General features: G+C 33.0%; 1 pseudogene; it reads right to left on the bottom strand.

Annotated features, from left to right (window-relative positions):
• LOC107019526 overlaps window positions 1-1,042 on the bottom strand; it is a 23,449-nt pseudogene extending 22,407 nt beyond the window's left edge.
• Window positions 1,043-15,873: the final 14,831 nt, after the last annotated feature.

The following is a 15,873-nucleotide window of genomic DNA, read 5'->3' as shown; positions in this document are numbered from 1 at the left end:
TTTTTATTAATGAGTTTAAGTCTTCCGCATTACTTTCTGTTGATATTATAATGAAATGTTAAGGTTTAGATTGGTTGGTTCGCTCACATAGGAGGGTAAGTGTGGGTGCCAGTCGCGGCTCGGTTTTGGGTCGTGACATTTTAAGAACAATCTACTAAGAGAAATGCTAGATAAATTAGAACGGACGAAGTGGTATAAAGGAAAGCCGTAACATTCCTGGTAATTTACACACTTTGAGAATAGAGGCATTGATAATTGATATACAACCTTCAGACAACATAATCAACTCATATCACAATCTTTAGTCAGAGAAATAAAACTGTAATGATGACGAACACATTATCCATAAGGAAGACAAACACCATATTTTCTTAAGGCGGACATGAAAGAAATAAGAGAAAATATTTAATCAAACCTTGTAGTTCCATCGAAGAGTGTTGAGGATTAGGAAGTAGAATCCAGAGATGGTGGTAGAAGGTCTTGTACACTTCTGTCCGAATAAAAGAATAACCCCATGAACATCCATATAAAAAGCAAACTAAAAAAATAATTTGCATACAACATACATATACAACCATTACTTAATCCTAATCAATGTTTGTGTTGCATCACATACACACACAAACCCCAAACCCCACCTCCAACTTTATCATTTTTTTCTTTTTTTAATGGCCAATAGACTAGTTCCATGAGATACGTCCTACTACCACCAACAACAACCATTACCAGGTAACACTTCATCTTCTTCATTTCATATAAAATGTACTCAACTCAAATATCCTATGGATAATGAAATGAACTTTGTAGCTAACTCAACTCCTCATAAGACCACTCATTAATAAATCACTCAAAACTAAACCAGGACATCTAAAACATGGACAATTTCATATGACATTTAAATGGACCTTGAACATAACTCAATCTCTTAATCGGTACTTCTGCAAATGATTAGTGTGAATTACTAACCATTTTAAACAAATTAAATACATTTGATGAACAATTAACAAAAACATAAGCAAATGAAGACTTACGGGGAAGCCATTGATGCTGATTTTTTTCTGGAAAGGAAGAGGACTTAGAAGATTCTGGATATGTGAAATGATGAAAACAAGAATTTTGGGAGCTTTTATAGGAAGGAGTACAGGTTGTGTGAGCAGCATAGTGACAAAGTGAATGGTTCATTTGCTATTAAATACTATTCAATGTCTAATACATTTTCCAAAACATTAAATTCAATAATTCAAAGGGAATTATAGTAATTAAACCTATTATTCATTATTTCTAAAGGTGTGTATCAAATCAATAATAGACAAGTATTGTTAGCCAGATGGAGTTTCATAATTTTAATTTTTATCCCAATATGACTTAAGAATAAATCATCCAAAATTTGTATAAAAATTAATTTTTTGTTATAATTCTTACCAAATAATAAACTCAATCAACTTTTTTGTTAGTTTGAAAGTTGACAAATTCTTTCATACTCTCTGTAGGGGTTTTTATTGGTACTTATACACATTTTTAAAAAATATATTGATATAGTTAAATCAAATTATTATATTTAACAATTCTTTGTTACTTTTAAAAAAGACTAAAAATGCTCGTGATTAGTATTTAAAGGACAAAAAAATAAATCTATTTTCACTTAATACACAAGAATTATGGCTATCGATTCACAAAGTTATGAGAAAATGAAGGAAATTTGAATGTATGTGTCAGGTCTATTGTAGAAAAATGCAAATAAAATTCATCGACGACATGCAATTTATGAATTCCATGCAGTTAGTACCACATGCATTTCATGAATTCCATATACTTAGTTGTCTATTTATTTGCATTCAAAAGAGAAACATTTTTATAATTAATAATAATCTTAAATGTTAAATGATGCATATTGTAACACCTCAGGAACCCAGTATGATGAACATCATAAAATTGGGTGAACCACAGAGAGGTTCACAGCCCGTGAAAGGGACCACGGTCCTCGACCTATTCCTGGATCACATCCGGCAGAGTGGTATACCATTTGGCACACCATGGGTCGGGGCCCACTGACAATCTGTGGATTGGCCCATCAAGTCAAGCCAGCCAACCCCCTAAACCAAGTGAAGAACCACGGTAGCATTCACGATCTATGGTCCTTCACACGGTCCCTGAAGTGGGCCCTAGAGATGAGTACTCACAACAAGTAAGAACTTTACAGAAACCTCGATCCACTCGATAGATCGTGATTCCATCAATGGTCCGTTAGTGGCTCCATATGTGGGCCTCACCAACTTTTAAGTCATGGTAGTTTTGGTCTTTCCCTGTATGAATAGAGATCGTTCAACACCTAAACTACATCGTTTTACTATGTCTAAGCCTGATAATATATTTAGAACTTGCTCAAAACTTTCATTCTCTAAAAATCATTTAAGTTAAATCTAAATGAGGAGAAAGAGCAGACAATTTCTTTCAAGAGCAAGCAGAAGTGTTCTTCAAGAATAAGCCCCAAATGTAAAATATTTCTCCCTTGGTTTTGTCACTTGGTATGTAGGATTTCACTAGTGTATTTGTTTCATCAACAAGGTCCCTAGAATTAATCCAGTTCCTGAGAGATTCGTTGTGATTTAGCTATTATAATATTCTTAATAGAAATATTATGCTTCTTCAAAAAGTTGTTTAATTCCTTGTATAAAACTCAGAACCCTAATTTGATTAGATTTCTTTAGTGATGAATTACATTTGCTAGGTTAGATAGTTAGATAATCATGCTCTAGATTTCGAATATCAGATTATCAGTATATTAATGTTGTGTTCTCATATTGCATGTTAATATTTTGATCTATTCAGTATTTCAGTTAAATTTCATCCATATACATATTCGGTTGGAAGAAGACTGAGCATCAAGTTTGACTAGGGTTAAGCGTACCCTCATTATCCAAGAACTACATGCCCCAGTAGGAGTATAAGTTTCCTCTGGTGGGCATCATATATAGTGATCATACTTGTCATGCCTTTATACCCCTATAAATATATATTGGTTTATCTCGATGGGGTGTATACATCGGACTACATGTTTAACTCATGTGGTTTATGTTGGTTAATAGTAGCTCTCACACTCAAACTCCTTGGGCATTTGTCCAGGTTTCAGTATATACTTCATCATTTCATTTTAGTATATACTTGGTCATTGCATTAAATTTAGATTTTCAGTTATGTTTCAGTATTTACATTCTTGCTCAGTTTACTTGGTGCTCAGTTATGCTTTGTTCAACTTATATATATTTGTTCAACTTAATATCTATATACTGAATTCTCAGTACATTCCAAATACTAAAGCGTTCTTTGCGCTACATCTTTTTATGGTGTAGGTTCGGGTACTAACCATCAAGATCACGCTTATATCGATTCTCGATCTGCATTCAACAACTTCATTGGTGTCTTCTCATATTCCCAGGAAGATAGACATGCTTTTATTTAGTCATCGCTTTCAGTTTTTATTTTTTGTTAGAGTTAAGCGGGGGGAATGACACATCAACTCAACTTAGTTAAATGTTTTCACACACTAGTAGTAGATTCATCTTGTGTTGTTAAGTGGTGTTTCTGTCATCACTAGACTTTCATTATATTTTGATATATTCACTAGGTAAATTTCCTGCACTTCACTGGTGGTGAACAACGTCAATAATACACTTTTGAACATATGATGATACATTTGTTTTTGAGAGGGTACAACCTAACAAATTTATCAAGAATATTTTATCCAAAGACAAAATGTTTTTTTTTCAATTTTAAAATGAAAAAGATTTGATTCTAAGTGTTTTATAATATTTTTATTAATTCTTTATTTTACTATAGTTGTTCATCACCAAAGTATTTACAAATGATATGTAATTGTTTCACTTTCTATAGTTGTATTTTCAAAAAGTTGTACAAATAATACATTCATCAATTGCGAAAGTTTTTCTCCTACTCAAGGTCGCTACATACAAAATCTAAGTATAATCCATTTTATGTCATTAGTTGTGTACTTGATAAGTTAATTAAAATATAAAAACACATCTATTTTGAGTTAAAAGAAATAATGTATGTTGCTCAAATAATTTGGATTGAATGATGTCTTAGCAAGTTCCTTTTTCAAAAACATGTGCAGTCAATGACACTACTTTGATAGCCTAAAGACATATTTTATTATTTATGTTCCGATCAATATGAATAAAATCTTATGCATTTTGGGAATTTTAATCTAAATTTTATAAAGAGGTAATTATTTCTTTAATATTTGATTACTAGGTAAATTTTCTGCGCTTCGCGCGATGGTGAACTACGTCAATAATTTACTTCTAAAAATTTAATGATATAACTATTTTCGTGAGGATACAACCCTATGATATATAGTCAAGAATATTTTATCCAAAAAAGAAGTGAATTGATTTTTTAATCTAAAACAAAAAAAGATTTGATTCGAAGTGTTTATGAATTTGTTATTAATCCTTTATTTTACTGTAGTTGTTCATCATCAAAGTCTTTAGAAAATATATGTGATTGTTTCATAGTCTATATTTGTATTTTCAAAAAGGGGTACAAACATTTTATTCATCAATTGCAAGAGTTTTACTGTTATTCAAAGCATCTACATACAAAATCTAAATATTATATATCTCATATAATTAGTTGTGTACTTGATAAGTTAATTAAAATACAAAATAGATCTCTTGAAATTCAATGAAATAACTTATGACATTCAAATAATTTGGGATAAATGATGTCTTCGCATGTCCCTTATTCAAAATCATACGCAGTCGATGACAATACTTTGATAGAGAAAAGACATATTTTCTTGTTTATGTTTCGATCAATATAGTTAAAACTTTATCTTTTAAGACTTTTAATCTAAAATTTATAAGGAAATAATTATTTCTTTAATATTTGGTTTTAATATATATTCATCCTACTTTGAGGGGTAATTCATGGTCTCCAACCCAACATTTGAACCCAAAACGTTTGATTAAGGTTGAGTACAATACTTACAATCCCACTACATTCCTTTATTTTTGAATGTCACTAATAGATTGAACACTCAAAGTCCTTTCTTAGACATCCCATGGAGCTTTAATCACTGAAAACTCTATAAAGATCAAAGTCATTTATTTTACAAGTTTAAGAATTCAAATCTACATGGCACCAATAGTCAAATGATTACATCAAAATCTTGATTAACATATCTTTACTTCAACAGAATGATCAAAAGCATAAACATAAACTAAAGTTTTAAATCTGTACTCAAAAACAAAAATTAATAAGATAAGCATAACATAACTGTAAAAAACATACCAGGATCTCTGACAAAAAAATGAAACATAAGGGATAAAAACGAGCCCACTGACTGCACATTTCTCCTTAAGGAAATTATTTCATTCTAGTACCCAAGGTTTAAAGGAATAGATCCTCTCAGGAAAGAACGATTCTATTCACCAGTGTGTTAATACAAAAACAATGGTTTTAGTGAGCTATTAAACATGAGCAAAGTATATAAATATTTAATTGTGCAGAAGAAAAAGAAGTTCATAGTTTTTGTTGTTTTGAAATGAGAGGAAATTGCTCTATTTATAGACTACAAAGGGTAGCCTGATTACATGTTTATTGTGCCTTATAGGAAAGGTCACAACTCTTTCGACAAGTCACAAACTTTCATAAAAAGTCACAATGTTCATTAAAGTTGCAACTCTTCATAAAAGTCGCAACTCTTCATTAAAGTTGCAACTCTTCATAAAAGTCGCAACTCCTCATTAAAGTTAAAACTCTTCATAGAAGTCACAATTTTCATAAAAATTCACAACTTTTTGTAAAAGACGCAACTTTTCATAAAAGTGACAACTTTTTCATGACAGTCACAATTTTTCATTAAAGTTGAAACTCTTCATAAAAGTCGCAACTCTTCATTAAAGTTGCAACTCTTCATAAAAGTTGCAACTCTTCATTTAAGTTGCAACTCTTTAGAAAAGTCGCAACTCTTAGTAAAAGTTACAACTTTTTTTAAAAGTCGCAACTTTTCCTAAAAGTGGCAACTTTTTATAAAAATGACAACTTTTCATAAAATGAAAGGCTAATTCTGGAAATAAATAAATTAAAACGGAATCCTTGTTAAGTTGAATATACAAAATCACAATATAGTGTCAAAGTCCTTTCTTGGACATCCCATGGATCTTTTAGCCAGTAAAACTCTATAAAGATTCAAGTCTTTTTTTTTACAAGTTTAAGAATTCTAATCTGAATGACACAAAAGTCTATGATTGCATCAAACTCTTAATTAACATATCTTTAATTCAACATAATGATCAAAAGCATAAACATAAACAACTAAGTTTCAAATATGTATGTAAAAAAGAAAATTATTAAAATAAGCATAAATTAATGCTTATAAAAAAACATAGCAGGATTTCTAATAGTAAAATGATAAAGAAAGGAAAAATTGAGCCAATTATATGCACATTGTTCGCTTAAGAAAATTATATCATTCTAATACCCGACGTTTAAAAGAATAGATCCTTTCAAGACAGAACGATTCTATTCGCGTGTGTATTCAAGAAGAAGAAGCAGTTTAGAATTTTTGTTGTCTTAAAATGAGAGGAAATCCCTTTATTTATAGACAACAGAGGGTAATGTGAATAAATTATTATCATTGTGCTTTATCGGAAAGGTAACAACACTTTGGACAATTCACAATTTTTCATAAAAGTTGCAACTCTTCGTAAAGGTAGCAACTCTTCCTTAAAGTTGCAACTCTTCGTAAAAGTCTCAACTCTTCGTAAAAGTCACAACTTTTCATTAAAGTTGCTATTTTTCATAAAATCAAAACTTTTCATGAAAGGGAAGGCTACTTTTTGAATAAATAAGTTAAAAGTGAATCCTGATTTGTAGTTTCCCCACATAGGCGGGCCTAAGGTTCTCTCTCTCTCTCTCTCTCTCTCTCTATATATATATATATATATATATATATATATATATATATATAATACTAGTTGGGTTTCTCCTCACTTTCAGTTATCCGTTGTTTAGCTTTTGCATAATAAATGACTTACTCAGTTTTCTTAGTATGCTTGATATATGTCATACATGTGGTTAACTTACGGTCACTCGTGATCTTAGGTCACTTGTTACATCAAGGGGGTAGTCTCGGGTTGCAACACACTTTTACTTGTTTTTTTTATATATCCCCCCTTCTCTTCCCATCAAATTAATATTTAATCTTCTAAACACAATTTATGATTTAACCATTCAACTACACCTCATTCAATTCTAGGGGAGAACGATCATAGGTAAGTATAAAACCAAACAAAGAGTTGTGTGCAAACCAACATAGAGTGGTACGTGTTCAAATTGAGATATCAAGTACAAACGTGGAATAAATAGATATGGGAATATAATTATAGAAAAAGACATGTACAAAAGTCTAAGAGATGACAAGGAAGTTCAAATCGGGGGTTTTGATTTGCAATTATCAGCTACAACACAATCAAAACAAGAGAATAACAATGTAGAGAGGGACTCTTTGGATGTGATTGATTATAGGAAAATTCAACTATATGGGTAATTGAAATTACTAATATAGCTAAATATCACTACTAGAAAATAGGTCTGTTGCAACACAAGAATAATCATTGCCATATACTCAAAAAGTCTTGCAATTGCATTATGGCAACAGAAACTAGTGTGTTGCATATAAGCCTGTTGCGATATATATATAGTAACGGTTTTATAGCAACAATTGTAAACTGTTGCAACACACTATATATATCAACATTTATTCTTTAGTCTAGGACGACACTTTTCTGCGGTTGCTGCAATAGTTGCGAACCGTTGCAAAAGACCTATAGCAACAACTTTATTATGCAGCTCGGTCTACTATATTACAACGGTTCTTCTATACTATTGCAACAAAGTTATTAAGTTATTGCAATAGACTTTTTAAATGTTAAACTCTAATATAATGATAGAAAATATTAAACTAATATGTACTTCAACTAGTCGCATCCATATATTAAAGATAAGTACACATGATCTTGATTTACAATTCAAGAGTTAACATACATTGATGTTCACAAAAATTAAGCCTAAACATAAAAATAATCCTAGAATGTTAAAGAGTTAACATTCATTCAAGTTCACAAAATTAGGCCCAAAAGTAGAAAGTACTGAAGCCATTAGTTTGCTCCTGAGTTTCATGGTCAATCTCATAGCCCTGTATATCTTTTGCACTTCACTTGTATATGCTCCACCTTCAATCAGTGATGCAACTTCCTTCAAATCTAAACCACCACAAACAAACAAAAAAAGCCATGAAAAAAAATATACTTGGAAAAAAATATACTTGCTAGAGGGGGGAATTTTCATTCTACTTCCAGAATATTTTAAAATGAAAAACTTTGAGTACCAAATTCAACTCAGCTAAAAATTAGGATAGAACTATCGATACTCATGTCTGATAGAAATCTACTCTCCGGAGGAGAAGGTGGCTGCGTCGGAGCTGCTTCCTCGTAGTTCGCTGATCGGAGAATGGAAAAGATAAGACCAGACACCGTCCATCTCCATGTTGCTGCTGGTCATCGCCGGAGCTGCTGGAAAAGAGAAAAGAATGGAGGGAGGCGCTAGGGATATTGCTGGCTGCTGGTGTTGTTGTTCTCTCGTCTTTGCCGGAAGAGAGAAAGAGGCAACGTTGCCTTGAGCTCGCTGGCTGGAGCTTGTTGTTTCCGTCGATAGAGCCTGCTCGCTGGAGCTTCTGTCTATTGGTTCTCGCCTGGGGAGAGAAGGGAAGCAGCGATGAGGAGGGGAGGAGAAGAGAGAGCGGGGGCCGATGCTATGGTGAAGGGTGGGGAGTGAAATTTATTTTTATGGGTTTTGCTCTTGGTAGATTAAAATAGGCAAACCAATTGTTTTGATCTAGATCGTTTATTTCAAAGAGATGTAAGGCTGAGATTGAATACTAGATATTAACGGTTTGGATTAAAAATGAGGCTCTTTTATTATACTGTTACAATTAATTGAAAAAAAAACTCTTTTGGCGGGTGAAGTGAAATAACTTGAGGGAAAATAATTGGCGGAACTGTTGCCATAGAGTACCTAAGTCGACCGTTTTTACGAACTGTTGCAATATAAAGATACTATGGAAATGGTTGCAGTACTAATGCAACGATTTAATTCTCGAAGTGTTTCATTAGGTACATTTGTCTATTGCAAAGGTTATAACCGCTGCGAATGAGTATCTATTGCAACACATATTTAATTGTTGCTACAGGTATGTTTTCAAGTAGTGTATCAACGGGTAGGCAAGACCATGACTGAAATAGTTTTTTTCTCGAACAACTATGATGTTTCAAGTAATTTCTTCCGAACACCAACAAGCATAGCAAAAAATAAGAACTCACTCCTTAATTCATATACTCTTTAGAGATAGATATGTACGGTTGGGCTTAGGATTACTCTCTTGAGCTAAACCCATATCAATCCAATACACAAAATCATCAGTTGAAAGGTTTGGTTCCAAAACCTCTGTCTCGACCAATCTAAGAATACACAATTAAAATTGCATTAGCAACTATAATTCATAGATTAAAAAACGACTATCAATTAAAACCACTTCAATTAAACCCCTTCTACTCTGCAATAATGTTGCATGCCCAAAATGGATTTTTATATTATATTTAGCAGTCCAAAAGAGGTTACTCACAAGAGACAGATTGGCTACATGGGGGTGTATAGAAGGGGTGCAGTGTGTGTTGTGTGAAGCTGAAGATGAAAGTCATAATCACTTATTCTTCCAATGTATATTCACAGCTCAGGTGTGGCAAAAAATTCTATTCTCGTTAAATATACAAAGAGAGATTTGTGGATGGGATGAGGAAGTGTTGTGGGCAAATACTAACTGGAAAGGTAAACAAGCAAGAGTTCAGGTTTATAGGATGGCAGTGGCTGCAAGTGTTTATGTTATATGGCAAGATAGGAATCAACGGATTTTCAAGCAAAAATCAGAACTCCTGAAATGTTGGTAAGGAAGATAGTCCAAGAAATGCATATACGAGGAAGACAATGGATAAGACTTGATCAGGTGTTACAGTCCCTGAATGCATATCCTGTTAAATGTCAAGGTAGTCTGATTGAAGATGTTGTTAAGCATTGTGAAAACTTGTTAGTTAATCATGAAGTATAGTTAGTTGATGCATGGCTGGGGTTGTCCAGCTTGCACTTCTGGGTTTTTTTTCTCTATGTTATGTAATTCTCACTTTGGTAATAAAATCATTTATTTACCAAAAAAATAGTAATTATCCAAACCCATAAGCTAATTCAACCCATAATTACATGATCACACCCCTAGAATTAGGGTTTCAAACAACATAAATGGTCAAAACAATTACCAACTCGATTAGCCATCAGCTGGGTAATAGTCTCCAAGCCTTTACAATGTTCAAAAATTGTTAAGTTAAAATTCCAAATCGAAATCCTCAAGAATTCTACGATAAGTTATAAAAGTTTTAGAGGAAATTTATACTTCAAAACGGGAACTACAATATTAGGGTGAGAGCTCCCTAAAATTCCTTCTCAAATCAATTTTATCGTTTCCCAAATTTTAGCCTGAAAGTCCACTAGACGAATTAAGTCGGGATCACCGAGTGGATCGGCGATCCTCCTTTTGCTATCTTCCATTGCCTTTTAGCATTGGTTCTCAGCATCCCAATTCCTTTGACTTTTTGTCGCAGAGTTGGTTTTTTTCCCCAGGTTTGCACACTGGAACATTGAGCGAGCTTAAGACCCACTCAGCGGTTGGCCAAGTGGTCTTGTCGTTCACCACAATCTCCTTTTCTCCATTTCTTCAACTTATTTTGCTAGTTTTTGCCTAGTAGTTTCCGTTCCTTGCTCCTTAACTCATATACCTAAAAATAAACGTTTTATATCAATTTAAATGATAAATTAGGCATTTGAAGGAATTAAAACTATCAAAACAAAGCCCTAAATGAGCTCAAATCTTGGACTCATAAACTCCCCCAACTTATAATTTTGCTTGTCCTCAAGTAAAACTCTAGATCAGCATTTCAATAAAGATGTCTCAAGTAATGTTGCATAAGACTCAACATAAATGCACACAAAAGGTTCAAAATACACATACAATGTTCAGTTGTGCACTCAAATATTGAAATTGTGGTTCGCCATTATCAAGGATACTCTAGTTTATAATACTTGCTTGAAATGCAAGTTCAAGATCTACAAATAAGGTACTCAAATACCCTCACAACAAAAAAAAAAATGATTCCAGATTCATACAAAATTTTTCGACAATTTAAACACACGGATCACATACAACTCTCACACTCAAAAGATGAACACATCCATGACTCATAGACTTTCCCTTATTTTCCAATCAAAATTCGCTTTTGCTCAATAAAGATTACAAAGGTCTTCTTAAGGCTTGTAACGGGGTTGACTATAAAAGTATAGTCATTTAGGCTTAGTGACTTCTACCTTTATAAAGTATGGCATGAATATCACTCTTTCTCCTTCTCCTTCACATTAAAACATTTTAAAACTCCACCCCGTTATTTGACTAAACATGAATCACCAGATACCCCCGTTTTGTTATATGTTCACCACTTTATTTTACAATTTGTGCTCTTTTTGTGTCTCTTTTGTTTCTTCTTTTCCTCTTCTTCTCTTTTTGTTTTCCTCTTTTATTTTTAAGTGTGAACGGATAAAGAGGTCAAAGTAGCTCAAGTCTCTTCCAAGAAAAGGATAGGCTCAATGGGTGACAAAAAGAGATTCACACTTCTCACAAGGGTGGCATAAAAAAGGTATATTGTCAAATTTGTTCACTCTTAAAAATTCTTGCCTAAGATCATTTCAATTGTTTACTTTACTCAATCAACCAGAACAACAGGGAAGGTTCTAGGTGTCCTCAAATACGATGTTCAAGACGACCCTCACCATACAATACATTGGTACCAATATAAAACAAGACTCCACACTTCTAGCAAGCGTGCAATGTTCATTACAAGAGACTCACTACACAACTGGCTAGTCACAAGGAGATGCTAAAAGTTCACATATTGCCTATATAACTTACTTTGCCTCATTGTAGTCAAACATTCATTTCGTTCAATCAAACGCACCGTTCAAGTCATCTGTATTAATCATAATCGACCCTTAAATTTGCACAGAAGCAACCACAATAATACACACAACAGGTGGTAAAATTTTAAAAATTTGTACAAAAACCGTTGTCGATAGTCCAATTTAATTTATAAATAGATATTAAATTTTGGATTAATCCATACATTCATGATATATTGACCAAGTCAAATTACAAGTTAATATAGTCGGATTAATATTTAAATAAAAATATGTGACTTAAATAAATTCAAAATCACATTTGGGTCAGTACATTAAATTGACAAGACGAACCCAACTCATGTTCTTCAAGTCCAAGTACAAAAATTGGTTGGGCAAAAATAACCCTAATACCCTATATCAATCCTATGTAAATAGATATTTAATAAGAAAAAAGGAAAGAAGAAAAGGAAGAAGACACATAGAAGAGAATCCTCGCTCTTCGGTGGTGATCAGCATGTCTTCTATATACAAATAAGTCTTCGCTCTAAGTGTTGAGCCGCAAGTCAAAGAAGTATTTGCTCTAAAAGTTGAGTCGCAAGTATTCCATCAAATCAAGAACATAATTGAAGAAAAAAATTAGGGGATTGCATATCATTTAATAAAAATTTTCAAAAGATTGTAACTTTCGCATAAATTCAAATGCACATATTGTTGTTTGCTTGTTATTTTCCTTTCCTGTTTGTTGTATCTCGAGATTGAAACTTTAGATTATAACAAATTGGCAATGCCCAGTGAGACAATATTTACCTCTCATATTTTGTCTTTGAATGTCAATGTTCAATGAGATGGCTTCAAAGAAGATCAACTCAAAATCTGCATCTGCATTCCAATCTTAATCTGCATCCATATGCATCTGCATCCAATACGGGATCTAAATCCGTATTTGCATCTACATCCAAACCTCGATCTGCATCTCCATTTACATCTGCATTTAAATTTGCAAAAATTGATGGATCCAAATTATGCATCGCTATGTAATACATTCTTGATCTTACTACACAAAACATAAGACCTATCACAAGGAACCAAGACAAATTTTGAGGACAACAAGCCTCACGAGTGCCAAAGATATGAGACTTATATTATTGGGCACTATAGTAATCACCCCTATTATTTAATATTTCCAATAGTGTGTGTCAAATCAATAGTGACAACTATTGTTAGCCAGATGGAGTATTTCATAGTTTTGATTTTTATCTCGATAATATATAAGACAAATTCACCCTAAAATTTGTATCAAAATTAATTATTACTTATAATTCTTACCAAATGATAAACTCAATCATTTTTTTCGTCAATCTGAAAGCTGACCAATTTTTGCATACTTCCTACAGTTCTTTTGGATAAGTATTTAGATTTTTTAAAGTTTACTATTTTACTTAAATTAATTTATTATATTTGCCAATTTGTTTTTAAAAAATAAAAATAAAAAAGCTCGTGATCAGTATTTAAAGGACAAAAAAACTAAATCAACTTTCACTGTGTACACAATAATATTGGCTACTGATTCACAAAATTATGAGAAAATGAAGGAAATTTTTAATGTATGTGTAAGGTCCACAGTAAAAAATTGAAATAAACTTCATCGACCACGTGCAATTTATGAATTCCATACAATTAGTTGTCTATTTATTAACATTCAAAAGAGAAACAATTTTTATATTTAATAAGAATATGAAAAGGTATATGATGCATATTGTGTAACACCTCACGAAACTAGCATACTGAACAACAGAAAATTTGGTGAACCAGGGAGGGGTTCACGAACCGTGAAAGGGACTATGGTCCGTCGACTTGCTCGTGGTAGAACATTGTGCCAACCACGGGCCATGGTACCATTGACGAGTTGTGGATTGGCTTGTCAAGTCAAGCCAACAGACCCCCTAGTCCAAATGCAGAACCATGGTGGCCTTCACGTTTTGTGGTCCTTCACAAGGTCAATGAAGATATCCGTAGAGCTGAGTACTCAGAACCAGTAAGAACCGGCCAGCAATCACGACCCACTCGATGGACAGTAGTTCCATGAATGGTCCGTTAGTGGCTCCATTGGTGGCCTCGTTAGCCTTTAAGTCAAGGTAATTTTGGTTTTTACTGTATGCATAGAGCCTCTAATATATGTTGTTTAATACCTAAACTACGTCATTTTACTCTGTCTAACACCAATAAAAAAGTCAGAAGCTACTCAAAACTTTTATTCTCAAAAAATCATCCAAATTTGATCTTAATGAGGAGAAGGAGGCGACAATTTCATTAAAGAACAAGCAGCAGTGCTCTTCAAGCTTCAGTCCCGATGTACAAAAGATTTCTCCATAGTTTTCATCACTTGGTACGCGGGATTTCTTATTCTATTAGCTTGTTTAGACCTATGGTTTCTAAAACATTGTAGGATTTTCGTGATTTAGCTATTATAGTATTCTTAACAGAAGTATAATGTTCTCTTGTGAAGGTTGTTTAATTTCTTGTATAAAACTCAAAACCTTAGTTTGTGTAGATACCCTTAGTTCTTGAATTACAGTTTCTAGGTTACTTAAGTAGATAATCATGCTCCACATTTTGAATGTCACATTATCAGTATATTAATATTGTGTTCTAAGATTGCATGTCAATATTTTGAGCTATTTAGTATTTCAGTTACATTTCAACCATATTTTATTTAGTTGGGAGTATACTTAGCACCGAGTTGGACTACGGTTTAGCGTACCCTCATTGTCCAGGAACTACATGCTCTCTAGGAATATAAGTCTCTTTTGTTGGGAATCATATTTACTGACCAGGATAGTCATGCCTTTATACCCCTAAAAAGGTATATAGGGTCCTTTCGATGGGGCATTTACATCAAACTCCACGTTTAGCTAATGTGTTTTATGTCGGTTAATAGTAGCTTTCACAGTCAAGACTCTTTGGCATGTTACCAAGTTTTCAGTATATACTTATGCATTTCATTTCAGTATATACTTGGTCATTGCATTCAATTTATCTTTTACATTATGAGTCAATATTAATATTCTTGCTTCGTTTACTTCAGCACACAATTATGTTTTTTTTCAACCTATGTATATTTCTTTAGGTTAACATCTATATCACGCTTTGATCGATTCTCCATCTGTTTTCAAAAGCATCAGTGGTGAGTCCTAATGTTTCGAGAACAATAGACATGCTTTCATTTTAGTCTTTCCTGTCAATTTTTAATTTTTTTAGAGTTTACTGGGGCATGTCCCAACACTCAATCACTTAAAGGACTTTCAGACATAGTAGTAGATTCAGCATGAGTTTTTAAGTGGTGTTTCAATTATCCATTGTTTTAGCTTCCACATAGTACATGCCTAATTATGTTTTTGTCAGTATGCTTGATATATGTTAGACACAAGGTTAACTTGGGATCACTCATGATAATAGGTCCTATGTTACGTCAAGGGTGTACCTTCGTGGTGCGACAAAAGTTTCGTTAGAGATAGGTTCAAGAATCCTAAGATGTCTTAAACCTTACTTAGAAGAGTATACTTCATGGATGTGAAGCGCGCCACAACTTGAGCGTGAGGCTACAAAGTGTTTTATGAAAAACTTCACTTTGTTTGCAATTTTTATCGTGTGTGAGGTATGATTCAACTTCTCGTTTCTAATCCATCATTATCTGATTCAGATCATGCCTTCTTGTAGAACCAATGCACTAAATCCTAATGCACTCAATGGTGACACAATGTCTCTTGTCTCGAACAATGAGGTTATAAATATAAG

The sequence above is a fragment of the Solanum pennellii genome, chromosome 5, assembly GCF_001406875.1.
Source record: "Solanum pennellii chromosome 5, SPENNV200".
Classification (NCBI taxonomy): domain Eukaryota; kingdom Viridiplantae; phylum Streptophyta; class Magnoliopsida; order Solanales; family Solanaceae; genus Solanum; species Solanum pennellii.
This window is presented reverse-complemented; position numbering and strand designations above follow the sequence as displayed.